The sequence below is a fragment of the Tamandua tetradactyla genome, chromosome 11 (genome assembly GCF_023851605.1).
Source record: "Tamandua tetradactyla isolate mTamTet1 chromosome 11, mTamTet1.pri, whole genome shotgun sequence".
Lineage (NCBI taxonomy): Eukaryota > Metazoa > Chordata > Mammalia > Pilosa > Myrmecophagidae > Tamandua > Tamandua tetradactyla.
The window spans coordinates 48,444,642-48,462,928 of record NC_135337.1 but is presented as its reverse complement, the minus strand read 5'-3'; the positions used below and the strand labels follow the sequence as shown (position 1 = coordinate 48,462,928).

Sequence of the window (18,287 nt, the reverse complement as noted above, 5' to 3'; positions counted from 1 at the left end):
AACATAAAAAATAATATCCTTACAATATGTCGGTAAAAAGAAGTCAAAAAACAGAAAAGAAAAAAATATTTCATTTACAATAGCAATAAAAACTAGGAATACCCATAGCACAAAGTGTAGTATAAACAAACTACCTTATTTGATAGAGAAAGGTAAACCATCAAGAATATCAAAAGTGATATGATAAAACTATAAAATAATATGCTTCTGCTGCAAGAATATAAAGAAAAATAAAACAGAATAGAGTAGGTAATCAGCCCAGATTAAAGAATTTAGTGTATAATAAAAAAGCCATCACAAATCAGAGGTCAAGGTAACAATTATTATTATTGGTGCTACAACAATAGGTTAGCATTTGAAAAACAACAGATTTTGTTCCTGACATAACACTATAAGCCAAAATATGTTTCAATTAGTTTAAAATTAAATGTGAAAATAATAAAAGAGATTAAAATCATAAAAACAACTAAAAATAAGATATTAACATTTTTTTCCTCTATTAAAAATTAAACCAATAAATGCTAATAAGGATGGTCAAGTATTGGGAAAACAGTTTGCTTACATGTTCAGAAGTCTTTAGAATGCTCATACCTTTTCATTCATTTATTATACTCTTAGGATCTACATTAAAGAATGCTCAGAAATACATGGTTTTGCACAAAAATTTTCTTTTTGGTGTTATTTACATAATAAAAAATAAGAAACAATCTATACAAACAATGATATTGTATATTCACAGAATTAGTGCTCTAAAATGTTTTGATTTATCCCAGAAATGCAAGGGTGGTTCAATGTAAGAAAATCAATATAACAGCATATTAACAGAACAATGGGAAAAAAAATACATGATCATCTCAATTGACACAGAAAAGGCATTTGACAAAATCCAATAATCTTTCATGATAAAAACACTATGAAAACAGGGTGGAATGGAACTTCTTCAACATGGTAAAGGAATTTATGAAAAACCAAAGATAACATCATACTCAAAAGCAAAAGACACAAAAACCTTCCCCCTAAGATCAGGAACAAGACAAGGATGCTACTTTCAACACTACTGGATATTGTACCGGAAGTTCTAGCCAGAACAATTAGGCAAGACTAAGAAATAAAAAACATCCAAACTGGAAAGGAAAAAGTAAAACCATCTCTATTCACAGACATGATCCTCTAAGTAGAAAATCCTTGATCATTCACAAGAAAACTAGTAGAGCTAATAAATAAATTCACCTAAGTGACAGGCTACAAGGTTAACACACAAAAATTAGTTGTGTTTCTATATACCAGCAAAGAATAATATGAAATGGAAATATAAAAAACAATTCCATTCACAATAGTTCCTAAAAGAATAAAACACCTAGGAATAAATTTAATCAAGGGGGTGAAGGATTTGTACATTGAAAGCTACAAAACACTGCTGAAAGCAACTCAAGTAGACCTAAATAAATGGCAAGACATCCCCATCTCATGGATTGGGAACTTTAACATTGCTCAGATGTCAATATTACCCAAAGCAATCTACAGATTCAACACAATCCATACCAAAATTCCAGCAGCCCTTTTTTGAATTCCAAGGAGGCTAGAATAGCCAAATAAATCTTGAAAAAGAACAAAGTTGGAGCACTCATATTTATTGATGTCAATACGCACTATGGTACAGTGCAGTAATTAAACAGAGTGATATTGGCATAAAGATAGCATATAGATCAAAGGAATGGAACTGAAGTTCAGAAATGAACCTATACAACTACAGTCAATTGATTAACAAGGGTGCCATGCACAATAAATGGAAAAAGAAATACCTCTTCAACAAATGGTGCCAGGAAAACTAGATATCTACATACAGAAGAATGAAGATAGACTCTTACTTTCATACCATGTACAAAAATTAACTCAAAATAATTAAGGACCTAAACATAAGTGCTAAAACCATATAGCTCTTAGGAAAAAAAAGGGAAAACCTTCATGACCTTGGATATGATGATGATTTCTTAGATATGATACCAAAGCATGAGTAACAAAAGATGAAAACAGTAAACAGAACTTCATCAAAATTAAAAACTCTTGTGAATTAAAGAACATTATTAAAAAAATGAAAAACAACCCACAGAATGGATAAAATAGCTGCAAATAATATATTTGATAAGGGTCTAATATCTAGAATATATAAAGACTGCTACAACTCTGCAGCAAAAAGACAATTCAATTAAAATAGGGAAAGGATTTACTTTTTATGCAATTTTATTGAGATATATTCACATACCATATGATCATCCAAAGTGTATAATCAAGGTTTCATAGTGTCATCATATAGTTGTGTGTTCATCATCACAACCAATTTTTGAACATTTTTGGGTAAGGGACTTAAGCAGATATTTTTCCAAAGAATTTAAAGAAATGGCAAATAAGCACATGCAAAGATGCTTAAATTCATGTTATCAATTCAAATCAAAACTACAAGATATCACTTCATATCAACTAGGATGGCTATTATTTTTACAAATGGAAAACAATAAGTATTGGAGAAGATGCTGAGAAATAGGAACCCTTGTACATTAGTTGGTGGGAATGTAAAATAATGCAGCTGCTATGGAAAACATTCTGGAAGTTCATCTGAAAAACTGAACACAGAATTACCACATAACTTGGCAATTCCAATTCTAGGTATAAAACTAGAAAAACTGGAAACAGGATTTGAACAGATATTATCATTCCCAAGTTCATGCCTATATTATTCACAATAGCCAAAAGGTGGAAGAAAATCATGCACCCATCATCAGATGATAGAGAAACAAAATGTGGTATATATATACAATAATAATAATACATTACTCAGCCATAAAAAGGAATGAAGTTTTGATACATGCCACAACATGGATGAACTTGAAGATATCATGTGGAATGAAACAAGCCAGACACAAAACAAGTATCATATGGTTCACTTCCATAAAAGAACTAGAATATGCAAATTAATAAAGACATATTAGATAATAATTAGAGACAGAAAGTGGGTGTGGCAAGAATGGGGAATTATTCTTTAATAGGTACAGAGTTTCTCTTCAGGGTGATAAAGAAATTTTAGTAATGGATGGTGGTGATGATAGCACAGTACCGTAATGAAATTAATTCTTGAACCAAACACTTGAACGTGGTTACAAGAGGAAAATTTGTGTTATATACATGTTACCTCGACACACATTTAAAAAAAAGATTATCAAACAATTTTAATGTTTTAGAAAGATACTTATAACTTAATAATAAGGAAATAAAAGCAAGATACAGTTTAAATATGAAATATGATCTTGATTTCTATAACAATATTTGAAGAAGGTAAATATACTAAAGTTTTAATAGTGTTTCTCTAGGGGAAGTAGGATTATGGGTGGTTTTTAATCTCTTCTCTATACTGTTCACAATATGTTTTCTACAAGGAGCATGGGTTTCTTTAATAATTTTTAGAGGGAGAAGAGTATGTGCAGGAAAAACTTAGATTAAAAGACTCTACCTAGAAAAATCTTCATATACTCACTGTTTTCAAATTAGGAGATACACAGCAATGGTATTGTTTAGTACTTGACATCTACTTTAAAAAAAGTAACATGACACATGAATAGCATGACAGCAACCTAATATAATAAAGGTAATGATATTGCTGCTGTATAACAACATTGCTATTTCTAAAACAACTTTTTAGACATTCTACAATGATCTTATTTACAGTAAAATGATATATTGCTATAATTACACCATTTTGTAGTAGAGTTGTATTTGAGTTAAATTCATATTACTGTATATTTTGTAAGTTAATTTGTGGCCCTCTTAGAACTTCTTTTTAAATGACATTTTGTATATTAAGATATTGTACTGATTGCTATTAAATACACTCTTCTTCTTTTTTTAACTTTCACAATAACAGCCATAATCAAAAAATGAAAAGCATATATCCTGTATAATCTCTTCTGTTATGGATGAATTGTATCCCCAAGAAAGATATGTTGAAGTACTTCGTAATCCCTAGGACCTCAGAATATAATCTTACTAGGAAATAGGTTGTTACAGATGGAATTAGGCAAGTAAAAATGAGGTCATATTATTAATCCAAATGTATCCAATACGACTCGTGTCCTTATAAGAAAAGGAAATTTGGACACAGACAGAAGGAAAAGGCACAGAAGCCAAGATTTCCAGAAAGCCACTGCCAGAAGTCAGGATAAAAGACATGGAACAGTTTGTACCCTAAAGGTTTAAGAGGAGGCATGACCCTAACAACACCTTGATTTTAGACTTCCAGATTCCAGGACTGGAGGCAATATATTTCTGTTGTTTTAAGCCACTAAGTTTGTCATACTTTGTTATGGCAGCCCTAGGAAACTAAGGCAACTTCCTCTTGAGTATAGACAGGACCTGTTAATATGATGGGATATCACTCCTGTGATTGGGTTGCATCATAAAGAGAAAGCAGAGGGACTCTGCAGTTTAGAACCTACAATTAAGGTTTTAATGAGTTGATTTTCAGTTAATCAACAGGTTGATTACTATGGGTAGGCCTGATCAAATCAGATGATCCCTTTAAAGGATATCAGAGACCGGAGTAGTCAGAGAGATTAGAAGCAGCAGACACACTTTCCTTTTGATCTGGACGCTGGGAAAGTCACAGACACACCTAGCAGCCATCTCCAAGCCCTCACCTACCCACCCCAATTTCTATTTAATGCAGATGTTTCAATGTTTCCATTCTACATCCCTAGGGAGGTGTTAGTTCTAATGGAATGGTTTAACGCTCCTTAAACCTGGGAAGTAGCAGTTCCAGCTGCTTATCAGTTTAAGAACTCTGCACAAAGGTTGCTTGAAACCTGCTTTTTGCTCAGTGGCAGGGTCCCTTCCCCCTAGGATGTATAAATATCCCATCCTTGGGCAGAACAGATTTGTCTCAAACCTCCACAAGAAGTAGGGCATGCTGAGCTGCCATCCACTGACCCAGATCTGAGCAGCTGGCCTTCCAGGGAGACCAGCCACGGTGGAATTTCTTCCCATGCTCTTTGGATTCTTTGTGCTGTGTAACAAAGTGGTCATTTGCTGTAAGCTTCTGTTGTACCTAAGCCTGTTTTCCCACGATGCACCATACAGCAACTTACTCAAGATTCAAATTTCCACACTGTGAAGAGGAATGTGACAGGGAACATGCAGGCAGTTTCTGGAAACTGAGAGCCTCAGTCCTATAGTTACAAGGAACTGAATTCTGCCAATAGCAAGCAAATTTTAAAGAACGCCCCAAAGGCTCAGATGATACCTTAATTAAAGGCTGTATGATCCTGAACAGAAGACCCAGTTAAGCTGTGCCAAGACTCCTGACCCTTGGGAAAATGTGAAATAATAAACAGGTATTGTTTAAGTTGCTAAGTTTGTAGCAATCTGTTATAAAGAAAAAGAAAACTAATTTACAAAATTGCCAAACTTGGATGAGCAAACAATAAATTAACAGTAAATGAAACTATTCATTATTACATCTGATACTTGCTCCTTGGGTGGAATAATGAATTTATATTAAAAAAAATAGAAGTAAATAGAATGAAATATTCAAGCATTTTTTTCTGCTCTTCCATGTCTATTTATCCCTTATGACTCAGGTCAAATATCACTTCCCTGGTGATATCATACTTGTCATCATAACTCAGTAAGAATGAATTTTTTCTCCTTGGTATACCAATAGTACTTGGTTTATATCTCAAACGATAGTTAACTTTTGGGTGTGATTCCACTACATTTGTATCTCTTTGTGATATTAATTTCTAAATCTCATCAAGGTCTCATAAGCTTTAAATATACTAAGGTAATCAACATATCTTGATTATATATTATTTCCCTCCCTTGAAAGTAATAAATTTAAAAATGTCCAAATACAATTAGCAAATGTTAAATACTAATAAAACTGAAAGGAAAAATTATAATTGCTGATTTCAACACATTCTCAGAATTGATAGAACAGGTAAACAAAAAACAGTAAGAACATAGAATACTTGAACACTATCAACCAAACTGACATAATCGGTTGTTTACTCCACCTAACAGCAGAATATAAATTCTTTACAATAACACATGTAGCATTCAACAAAATAGGCCAAATTCTGACTTATAATACAAGTCTCAATAAATTACAAAATAATAAAAACAAATAAATTTTAAAAAAAAAGGAAACCATACAGAGTATGTCTCTTACCAGAGTGGCATTCAACTAGAAATCAGTAACAGAAAAGATAACTGGAAAACCCCCAAATTCTTGGAAAGTAAGCAATAAACTCTGAAATAACCCATGGGGCAAAGAAAAAATTACAAGGCAAATTAGAAAACATTTTGAACTGAATAAAAATGAAAATACAAACATTTCAAAATGTATGACATATAAATAAAACAAGGCTCCATGAGATAATGTATAGCCTTAAATGCTTGTACTAGAAAAGAAAAGAGATCTAAGAGTCTACCTGAAGAATCTAGGAAAGAAAGAGCAAATAAAACCCAAGGTAAGGAGAAGGAAGAAAATAAAAAAGACAGAGAGTGAAATCCATAAAAGAAAGGAAAAAACAATAACTAAAAACTACTTCTTTATAAAGTCAATAAAACTGATACACTTCTTACATAATGGAATAAGAAAAAAGAGACAAGAAAAATGAAATAGAGCTATCACTTCAGACAATATAGACAATAAAAGAATAACAGGACATAAAAATAACTTTATGGCAATAAATTTGACAATTATACCTTGAAAGATTCAAACTATCACCTTATCCAATTTTAAATCCAAGTAGTAAAAATGACACACATTTTAAAAATAGTTTTACAGAAAAGTTCCACATCCCTAATGGATGTGGAAAGAAGGAGAGACTCAGTCTATAATGAGGAGAAGGATTTACCATCTGGGTCTCAAACAAATGAGATCCAAACTGATCAGAAAGTCCAAAAGAGAACCCAAGAGAGTCATGCAGACACTCTTAGCTGCTTCTGCATTAATAATGCCTGAACACTTTTGTTTATCACATGCAATGCATTATTCCAAGAATTTCCAATAGCTAAAACATTGTCTTTGAGGCAGATAATAGTATTATATAAATTTACAGATAAGAAAAATTAAGAATTGCTACAAAAACTGCCAGTTCCCACAAATATAATATTCATTTATGGCATGCTGACCCAAATCTCTAATCTACAGTAAGACTTCATACACATTATCTATATGTATATATACATTTTTTACAACAACAGCTAGACATCATTTATTATCGTATCTTAAATATGAATAAACTAACTACTAACGCTTTTTTTTTTGGCTAGGACTGAAACACAGTTTAGATGGATTTCAAAATATAAGCTTTTAACCACTATTAAATAGTAGAATTTCTTTGTAGGAATATATCCAGACTTTTCTTCCGCCAGGCAACTCCCTTAACCCCACAGATATTATATATTATATGTAAGACTAGTAAATTACAGAACATATACTGGATAAAGTTGATCTTATGATTCTGGGAGTGCAACTGGGAAAGGAAAGTTTGCTGTATCAACCAGGGAAGGGACTAAGGAGTAATGAGGCCTCATGCTCCGACTATCCCATAGTGTGCTGCTCTCCTGGCTACTGAAGGTCAAGTATAGATATAGTTTAAATATGAAGGCATATGTAATTGTTTCAATCTCCATTTTACACTGGCACAACCGCCTAGAGTGGTGAGGTCCTTGTCACAATATGCACTTTTGATAATTTATTCCCATATACACATACCCTAATCTGTATTTTACAGATAAATGGTTACCTTAAAATTACCAGAATTTATTTTATGTGTGTGTGTGTGGGAGAGTGGCGGGGGGGGGGGGGGCGATGTTAATCCTTAAATCCTTATAGCATTTATTTCCAGGTAGCAAAGGATTTTTTTTTTTTGCATGGGCAAGCACCAGGAATTGAACTGGTCTCCAGCATGGCATGTGAGAACTCTGCCTGCTGAATCAACATGGCCTGCCCGCAAAGGATATTTTTAAGTGCATATTAACAGATTTAAAGACATTGTCGCATCGTTTTCAGCATCTTTAACATGTAAAAATCTAATGTCTATATGTGAGAAAAGTAAAATGCTTTCCTAGTAGGTTGACAGCTGCTTTCAAAATTCTGCAATTCTATTTTAAAGGTAGAAATGAAGAGTCACTTTATACTGTGTGGTAGGTTGAATTTTGCACCCCAATTTAGATATGTTTTTAATCTTAATCAGTATTACTGTGAGTGAGAACTTGTGTAAATAGGACCTTTTAAAGATGTTGTTTTTAGTTAAGGAGTGGCAAACTGAACGAGGGTGGGTCTTAATCTGGGTCATTAAAGCCTTTACAAAGAGAAAGCCACGGAAGTCAGCAGGAACTCAGAAGAAGAAAAGATACAGTTATATGACAGGAAAGCAAAGAAACCTCAAGGAATGCTAGCAGCCAGTACCAGAAGGCTATAGATTTGGAGGAGAAAGCATGCTTTTTAAAAAAAATATATATTTTTATGGAGAAATATCCACACACGTACAGTCCAATCATATTATACAATCAGTGGCTCACAGTATCATCACATAGTTGTATACTCTTCACCATGATCATTTTCACAACATTTGCAACACTCCAGAAAAAAGAACTCATACTTTCCATCTTCCTTATTCCTCCCTCTCATTGACCCACAGTATTTCAACTTACCCAATTTTTACCCTTTATCTCCCGTTCTTTATTTTTATCCTTATTATTATTATTATTTTGCTCATCTGTCCATAACCCTGTGTAAAAGGAGCATCAGACACAAGGTTTTCACAATCACAAAGTCACATTATAAAAACTATATAGTTATACAGTCTTCAAGAATCAAGGCTACTGAAACACAGTTCAACAGTTTCAGGTACTTCCCTCTAGCCACTCCAAGACATTATAAACTAAAAAGGGGTACCCATATAATGCATAAGAATAACCTCCAAGATAACCTCTCGACTCAAATCTCTGAGCCACTGAAACTATTTTGTCTCATTTCTCTCTTCCCCCTTTTGGTCAAAAGGTTTTCTTATTACCATGATGTCAGGTCTTGGCTCATCCCTGAGAGTCAGGTCCCACACTGTCAGGGAGATATGTACCCCTTGGAGTCACATTCAACATGGGGGAAGGGCAGTGAGTTTACCTGCCAAGTTGGCTTAGAGAAAGAGGGCACATCTGAGTATCAAAAGAGGTTCCCCTGGGAGTGATTCTAAGGCATAATTATCAGTAGGAATAGATTCTCCTTTGAAGGAACAAGCTTCATAGGGGCAAGCCCCAGCCTACTGAATTGTCCCCACTGCTTGCAAGAATATCAGGAATTCCCCAGATGAAGAAATTTAATATTTCCTTTTTTTCCCTAATCCTCCAATGGGACTTTGCAAATACTTTTTTATTCTCTGCCCAAATGACTCTGGGATATATCGGGGCATCACACTCACCTGTGCAAGCCAACAAGATTTCATGCCCAATTCAAGATTCTAAGTAATTACAGTGTTCCACTGTAACTACATGGAATTAGATAATGCATTAGATTAGATAATGTGTTACCCAAAATATAAATTTTGCACCAAATAAACATCTCTCCCTTTGGTCTTGCACAGAGGCTGAAGTTTGAAAATATGGCCCTATCATCCTTTATCCAGTATTCTGATTTACATTAGTCCTATCCAGATCAGTTTCATTCATATCTCTAGATGAAGTCTGATCACTTTTTCAGTTTTTTAACAGTTGCTACACGGGGTAATGCTGACTTTCATAGCTTCAGAGCTCTAACTTTGAGTCTCAGGTGTCACACAAATACTCAAAATTTCAGGAAAAACGACCAGGTTATATACAAGTGGCTTTGTGTCTCAGAATTTAGAAATAACAGTTACAACTCCTAAATATATGTGACTTCTGTAAAAACTTACAATCTAAGAACCTTTACAATAGGCCCAACCTGATAACCCATGTTCTCGACTTCAATTCTCCGAGTCTGTATATTATAGTTAATCAAAATGAATGAGCATGATAATATTTGTCTTTTGGTTTCTGACATTTTATTCAACATACTGCCCTTAAGTTTCATTCACCTAGTTACAACTTCATTCCTTTTTGCAGCCACTAGCTGATAATCTTGTTTTGGGATGTCCTGTAGCTACAAAACCACAAGTTAAAAAATTCCCATTATTTAAGACAACCCACTGTGTGTTATTTGTCATAGCAGCCGGGCAAACTAAAACATACTGCATTCTGTCTTCTATTTTTCTAGATTTTTCATTGATAATAAATATTCCCTGAGGGCCTACTATGCAAAAACCACTTGGGTTAAGTGGCTTGTAAATGTGCTTAATATTTTCCTTTTAAAAGTAGTAACGTTTGATAACATAGGCTGCTTTGTATTTATGTTTAGGTCATGAAAAAGATCATTCTCACATTTGACAGAAAAGGTAAAAGTCTGTACTTTTTGAAATAAAAGTTAAGATGTATGTAGAATTTTTATAAATTAGACATTTTTGTAAATAATAATGCTGACAAAGAAAATATGTCAGGGTTTTACAGCAGGGGTCAGCAAACTTTTTCTGCAAAGGGTCAGAAAGTAAATATTTTAGGTTTCCTGAGCCACAAAATTTCTGTCACAATTACTCAACTCTGCCTCCTCATCTCTGTCTTGTGGTGCTAAATTAGCCTTAAATGTATGTAAATGAATGAGCTTGGCTGCATTCCAATAAAACCTTATTTACAAAAACAGGTGGCAGATTTGATTTAACTTGTGAACCGTGGTTTACCCACTCTTGCTCTAGGGAATTTGCTAGTGATTTTATCTTTTAGTCAGAATTTTTATAGTGTTTATACTTACACAAGAAACATTTAAGCATTCTTCAAGACAGAATCAAGTGGTATTTTAAATATCTGACACCTTCATGATATCCATCAGTTTAGTAAAGATGAGAACAAATCCTACAGCAAAGAAGCATGCAATTTTTAACTAAGCATTTCACAAACTTATTTTACTATGAAATTCTTGTTTTACCCACTAACAACATCCTGTAGAATCAGCTTTTCAGGGAACCTAGTATGGGAAACTCAGAGTTAAGCAAATGTAAATCCCACAGGTATAAGTAAGAATATGAATTTAAATGGCATAGTAGAAATATAACATATACAAGAAATTTGTTTTTTTAATGTACAGATTTATATTAGCACGTTTGCTTGGAATTTGTGTCTCTTACAAAAACAATGAAATAGGTGCATACTTAAAAAAATCTAAGTATTTCATGTATATTATCTAGTTTTATTCTTGTTAAATGAATTTCTTCTACCTATATATTCAGTTTTACCATAGATCAGTGACTCATCCATTCCATAAATATTAATTAAGTGCCTACCATATACCAGGATTACATGAGGTATTGGGGTACAATAGTGAGCAAAAACAGACATGATCCTTGGAACTTACAATATAGTGGGACAGACTAACAGTAAATTAATAAACTATAAAAATAATTACAAGTAGAAGGAAAATTCCTCTGTAAAAGTTCTTTGATAGATGGGATTCTGGCTATTCTCTTTAGAGAATGTCTATAATATTCCTTTGCATAGCAAGCAGATATTAGAGCTAACTTATACTTAAATTCCCAAAAAAATGTGCACAAGAACATTATTTTCCATTTGATTTGATCATTAGCAGTCAACACAATTTACTGCCAAACTCAATGGATTTAGAGAAAGGTGTAAATACTGACCTATTTTCTCCTCCCAATAATTAGGCATTGAGTAACTAAGTGACTTTTGTTGTATCCTTATTCTAACACATTCTCTGCCCCAATAAAACTGTGCTTCTAAATACATTCTTCTAAATGTGGATGGAGGGAAGGAAGAAAACAGTAGGAAAGAGTCAACATTTAAGTGTTAAGAACCAACATTTGTTGGTGTGATCATGGGTAGGTACTTTATATATACATTGTCTTGCAACAATTCTTTGAAGAAGGTATTATTAATACCATTTTAAAGATGAAGAACTAGACTAAAAGAGGTAAGTAAACTGTCCATGGTAACACAATTATTAATAATAAGCAGGATCTAGTGCCGACTCACACCAAAGTGAGTCTTCACTCTTTCCACTATACCATGTCTTCCTTAAGTCTGAATCTCAGAAAGCTGAAGAGAAAAGTAATAACCTCTTGGCTGATGGAAACCAGGATTAGATGTGTTTCATGTAGCCTCTAGAGCTAGAACTAAAACCAAAGAATGGAAGGTACAGAGAAATTTTTTTTTCAATTAAATATAAGAAAGGACTTTCTAATAGAATAGTCCAAAGATAGAAAGGGTTACTGTGAGCAGTGTGAAAGGACGATTCTCTCATTTACAGTTCTCTTAATCTATATTAGACAATGCCATCTAAGAGATGCATGGATTGGCTGGATTAAAACAAGTCTGGAGGATCTTCTAACCTTGAGATAATATGATTCTATAAAAGCAGCAAGGAATCAGTATATCCTTAGATTTTTTTTATTATTATTTCAAAACGTTAGGAAAATTTTCTCACTCACATATGAAAAATGTCAACTAATTAATTAGCACAAGTTACTCTAGCTGAAATCCAAAAAGTACATGTAAATTACATTTTATACTCTACAAAAAAAAACCCCAAAAAATACAAAAACCCCTAAAATCCTGATAATAAATAATGCTTGTTCTGAATTATACAATTGTTTTTAAATAGTTAAATAGTTAAGGAAAAAATGTAAGTTACTATATGGGCTTTTGTTACTTTCTGTTGAAGCATAAGTCAAAATCCAACTCCTTGATTTTGGGAAGAATTTATGTTAATTTCTTTAATGTAGTTCTTCCAAGAGAACACAATGCTTTCAAGTGTTGAAGTCTGAGGATTGGCATCTTCTCTTTTGACATATGCAGTCTCAAATAAGTAAGCCTCCCCCTGTGCTTAACTGATGTCATTCTTGGGGGAAGTTCATTTCAATCAAATTAATTTTTTGAACATCATTTGCTCAAACCTAAAAATTTACAAACTAAATCCCTTCAAAATAAATCATATGAAGTTTGACAAAAATATTTTTAACAAAAGTAATCACTTTTAGTAACTGTAGTAATTATGAAAACGTTTAACATATTTGCACAACAAAACCAAATCTTATAATTATTTTTCCACACTCTGCTTGTAATGATCTTTCCCATGATTAAAAGCCCTTAACATGGTTTAATCAATGACATACTCTGAAATAGACCTGTTCTTCTTTTATAATAGGTAAAGATAGCAGTCTAAGTTTTATAAGCTATTACAATTATTATTTTATTTTTAGCAGCAACAGCCAACTGGGATGTGTAAAGAAAGAAGTAAAACAAGAAGTCTGAAACTCTAAAGATTAATTATTGAAATGCTTATTTAATCTACTCTATCATAAACTTTAATAATTTTACTTAGAATAAATAGCTCTTTAGCAGAAGAAAGATTTTTAATTAGTGCCTCAACATATCTATTTATGACTATTATCTCCCTCTCTAGCAATATTATAGATGTAATAACATCACTTAAAACAGAATTAAGTCTAATTATTCCACAAGATTAAGATGTCTATTGGCACATTTTAAACTAGAAACTCCTAAGGTAATCAAAATGAGGTAACATGGATATATTTTGTTTTCAAAGGTATTAATAATCTTGGAGATAGCACTGGTAAATTAAAAAGATACACAAACAAAATCAAACAATTAGCTACCCTGACTAGGCACTCTGATGTTTCCTGAGCCACTTTTTTGTTCACAGTTCTGGAGGTTAGAAGTCTGAAATCAAGGTGTCAGCAGTGCCATACTCGCTCTGAAGGCTCTAGGATAGGATCCTTCCTTCCTCTTCCGAGATTCTAGTGGTTTTCTGGTAATCCTTGGTGTTCTTTGTTTTACAGCTGCAGCACTTCAATCTCTGCCTTCATTGTCACATGCCTTCTCATGTGTCTGCATCTGTTGCCAAATTTCCCTCTTCTTATAAGGATACTTGTAATACTGGATTAGGGCCCACCTAATCCAATTTGGCTCATCTTTATTAAACACATGTTCAAAGACCCTATTTCCAAGTGAGGTCATATTCATAGGACTAGGGCTTAGGACCTGAACATATCTTTTAAGGGCACACAAGCTAATCTTTAATAGAAACTGATAAATACATCCAAATGTAGATCAAATATTTGAAAGAAGAATCTTTACTTGTCTAAAAGATATTAGAAATTATATTCAGACATAGCTGAAATAATAATAATGCACTAATTACTGCCCAAATGTGACTGGTACAATGAAATGAAAGTTAACCCTGAACATTAAAAATTTATAACTAAACATGCTGATTCATTAATATAAAATATGACTTTTCTGACATGCATGTATAAGTCTTAAAGTGAATAACCTCAACTCTTAGCAGGAAGCAAATTAAGGTGATTTCAGGTCCATTTAGATGACAGATTAAATAACCCCTACTAATACTATTTCTATTTGTTGGAAGTCTGAACACTGCCAAGTATATAACATGAAGTGGAAGAAAATTGTATTTTCATTTGTCCATATCCAAACAATTAGATAGAAGAGATCCCCTTGAACTACATTTTCAGTGGAGCTTCTAGTCTTGCTTTTGGTGAATTTCTGGGCTTGACTGATGCAAAGTTTATTAAAGTGGGCATATACCATTGACAGCCAATTGATAAAAGCAATAATGTATCCTCTTCCCATTTATTTATTTTTGCTAAGACCTCAACATACCTCAAGGCACCATAAATTAAAATCTTCCTAACAAAAGCACAGGCTGTATGGGACACAAATGATCTGGGTCTAATTTTTCCAGAGTATAATGTTCAGTGTGTCTTCTTCTTTCTTGTATAGATTTTCTAAATTAACAATAGGTACAAATGAACATTTAGGGAACTGGCAAAGGAGCAGCTCCCAGTGGGACCACCTCCCCACTTTCAGTTGTGCTTACCTTACCTTACCTCAACCCCCAGGAAGTCAACATTTGTTCAAAATCCAACAATTCTCCACCAAAACACATTTATTCCCTAATATTACAGTTTATACATTTCTCTTAAGACAAATATAATCATAACATCTAAGAACAAATCAAAAGCTATGTGACACATTTTGGCATGACACAACATAGAAAATGAAAACATTCCTTATATTTTGACACATTTATAAAATCATAATATACTTTAAAAGATCAAAACTCAATTTAGAACTATTATGATTCTACCTGGTATCTCTTTAATAAAATGAAAATCCATCATAAAACATATTTCACAAGTCTTTATTATTTACAAAATTTTTAAGGAAACTTTTTATAATATATCCTCTATCCATCAAAAACACCATTCAGGAAGCCTTTTTTTCTTACTAAGATAATGAAACTTTAATACAAAGGGATGAAGTTAATTAACATCGACTATCTTAATATTCAAAATAAATAAAAAGGGCCAAATGTCTAATATTCCTTAGGGATGTTTGCTTTCTAAATGTGATAAACTCTAAATTACTTTGACTTGTGAAGAAATATGTATTTGTCTAGTTGTTTTTAATTTGATTGTTTGCATTGTGTGTAGCTAATTCTCAAGTATTCACAATCCACTCATAAAATAAGTGACTATCAAGGCTCTTTGACATTCATTTTTCTTGCCACTTTGGTCATTCTACTTTCTATTAGGCTGCCCACAGTAATGGGGAGCTGTGCAGGTTTGAAAGGATTTATGTGCCCTAGAAAAGCCATGTTTTAATCCTAGTCAGTCTTGTGGGAGCAAACAATTTCCTCTAATCTCTGTTCAGCACTATAGGTTGGAAACTTGATTAGGTTATCTCCATGGAAATGTGACTCACCCAATTGTAGGTATTAACTTTTAAATAGGGGGAGATGTGACTCCACCCATTCCATGTGGGTCTTAATTACTTTACTGGAATCCTTTAAAAGAGGAAGCATTTTGGAGAAAGCTTGAGAATGACGAGAGCAGCAGAGACACAAGAACTACAGAGTCCAACAGCCAGTGACTTCAGAGATGAAGAAGAATGCCCCTGAGAGAGCTTCATGAAGCAAGAGGCTAGGAGAGAAATCTAGCAGACATCACCATGTTCACCATATGTCTTCCTAGTTGAGAGAGAAACCCTGAACGTCATCAGCTTTCTTGAACCAAGGTATCTTTACCTGGATGCCTTAGATTACACATTTCTATATACTTGCTTTAACTGGGACATTTTCTCAGCCTTAGAACTGTGTGTTAGTTAGAGTTCTCTAGAAAAAAAGAATCAACAGGAATTATTCATAAATACAAAATTTATAAAAGTATTGCATGTAACCATGGGAATGTAGAGTCTAAAATCCGTAGGGTAGGCTGTAGGGCTGACAACTCCAATGGAAGGTCTAGACAAACTCACTGGCCAAAGCAGGAAGAGAGGCTGTCTCATCTGAATCCTCCTTAAAAGGTTTCCAGTGACTAGATTAAGCATCACTCATTAAAGAAGACACTCCCCTTGGCTGATTACAAATGGAATCAGCTGTGCATGCAGCCAACATGATCATCTATGAAATGTCCTCACAGCAAAAGACAGGCCAGCACTTGCCCAATCAGACAAACAGGCACCACCACCTGGCCAAGTTGACACATGAACCTGACCATGACAGTCTACCCCTTGTCAAATTGGTAGCTAAACTCATCACCTCAAACCATACCTAATTTCTAAATAAAAAACAATAAAAGATACATTTTTTTTCACCTAACCATATTCAACTGTCCTGCATATAACTGGAAACACACTAAATCTCTCCAGAATATGGTACAAGAACTTGGGTAATATTCATTCTTAAACTTGGTATCTTACAACTTAAATAGTACAACATGAAAAACACAGCATTACAGTCCTAGTTGCTGTAAACTGATCACGTGGTCAGAGTTCATATTTATCACTACCTTCTTCCACTACCCATTCCATGTTCCCTTTACTCTCAGCAAGCACTTCAGCTGGCCGTAGTTCTTTGCCTGGTGAGGTGACCCCAACCTCTATTCCTGAAGTTTCAGAGCCATTGGTAGTCCTGCCTGGATTGGGCTATTGCATTTTTCCATGGATTTTAATGACAGGGCATGGTAATACTATAATACGCCCTAGGGGATCTGCTATATTTCAAGAAAACTCTTCTTTACCTCCATTGTAAAGTCGCAGTCCTATTTTCCCCTGATAGTCAGAGTCAATCACCCCAGCCAGTAATGTAATCCCCTTCTTGGCTTGTTGGTCCAGGGGCAAGAGTAGCCCAAAGTGACCAGGTACCAGTCTTAGACTCCAGTTCAATGGAATCGTTGTTACTCCTGGTGGAAGCACTCCCCCTTTTGGAACTAAAACCTGTAGACCAGCAAGCTCAGGGTCGCAGGGTCAGGAAGCAAAAATTTTCCCAGTGGATCACTAGGGGTAATAGTGAGTGGTGCCACTCCATTTCCACCCCTTGGTTCCTGGACCCATGGATCCTGGCTAGGGGAGAAATAGCACCATACAGCAGATACTGATTCAGAGCATACACAGCTTCCTGGAGAACATTACCCCAGCCCTTCAAGGTATTGCCACCTAGTTGGTGCTGTAATTAAGTTTTCAAAAGGCCATTCCACCATTCTATCACTCTAGCTGCTTCTGGATGATGGGTAACATGGTAAGACCAGAGAATTCCATGAGCATGTGCTGATTCCTACACTTCATTTGCTGTGAAGTGTGTTCCTTGATCAGAAGTAATGCTGTGCGGAATACAATGACGCTGGATAAGGCATTCTGTAAGCCCATGGATGGTAGTTTTGGCAGAAGCATTGTGTGCAGGGAAAGTAAACCCATATCCAGAGTATGTGTCTATTCCAGTTAGAATAAATCACTGCCCCTTTGAAGGGAGTCGTCCAATGTAATCAACCTGCCACCACGTAGTTCGCTGGTCACCTCAGGGAATGGTGCCATATAAGGGGCTGAGTATGCGTCTTTGCTGCTGGCAGACTGGGCATTCAGCAGTGGCTATAGCCAGTAAGCCTCGGTGAATGGAAGTCCACATTGCTGGACCCACGCAAAACCTCCATCCCTACCACCATGACCACTTTGTTCATGAGCCCATTGTGCAACGACAGGAGCTGCTGGGGAAACAGGTTGACTGGCATCCACAGAACAGGTCATCTTGTCCACTTGATTATTAAAACCTTGCTCTGCTGAAGTCACCCTCTGGTGCACATTCACATGGGACACAAACATCTTCATGT

The 18,287-nt window shown here is 34.5% G+C and overlaps 1 protein-coding gene across 2 annotated transcripts in view; it reads right to left on the bottom strand.

The window, feature by feature from the left end:
* PIGK (phosphatidylinositol glycan anchor biosynthesis class K) overlaps nucleotides 1-18,287 on the bottom strand; it is a 162,172-nt gene that overhangs the window by 23,174 nt on the left and 120,711 nt on the right. Inside the window, exon 11 of one of the 2 annotated variants that reach the window (XR_013159392.1) lies at nucleotides 10,877-10,977. The exons of the other annotated variant lie outside the window; for it this stretch is intronic. The gene's annotated coding sequence lies outside the window, so the exon portion shown is untranslated. The remainder of the gene's footprint in view (nucleotides 1-10,876; nucleotides 10,978-18,287) is intronic. 2 annotated transcript variants of the gene reach the window in all.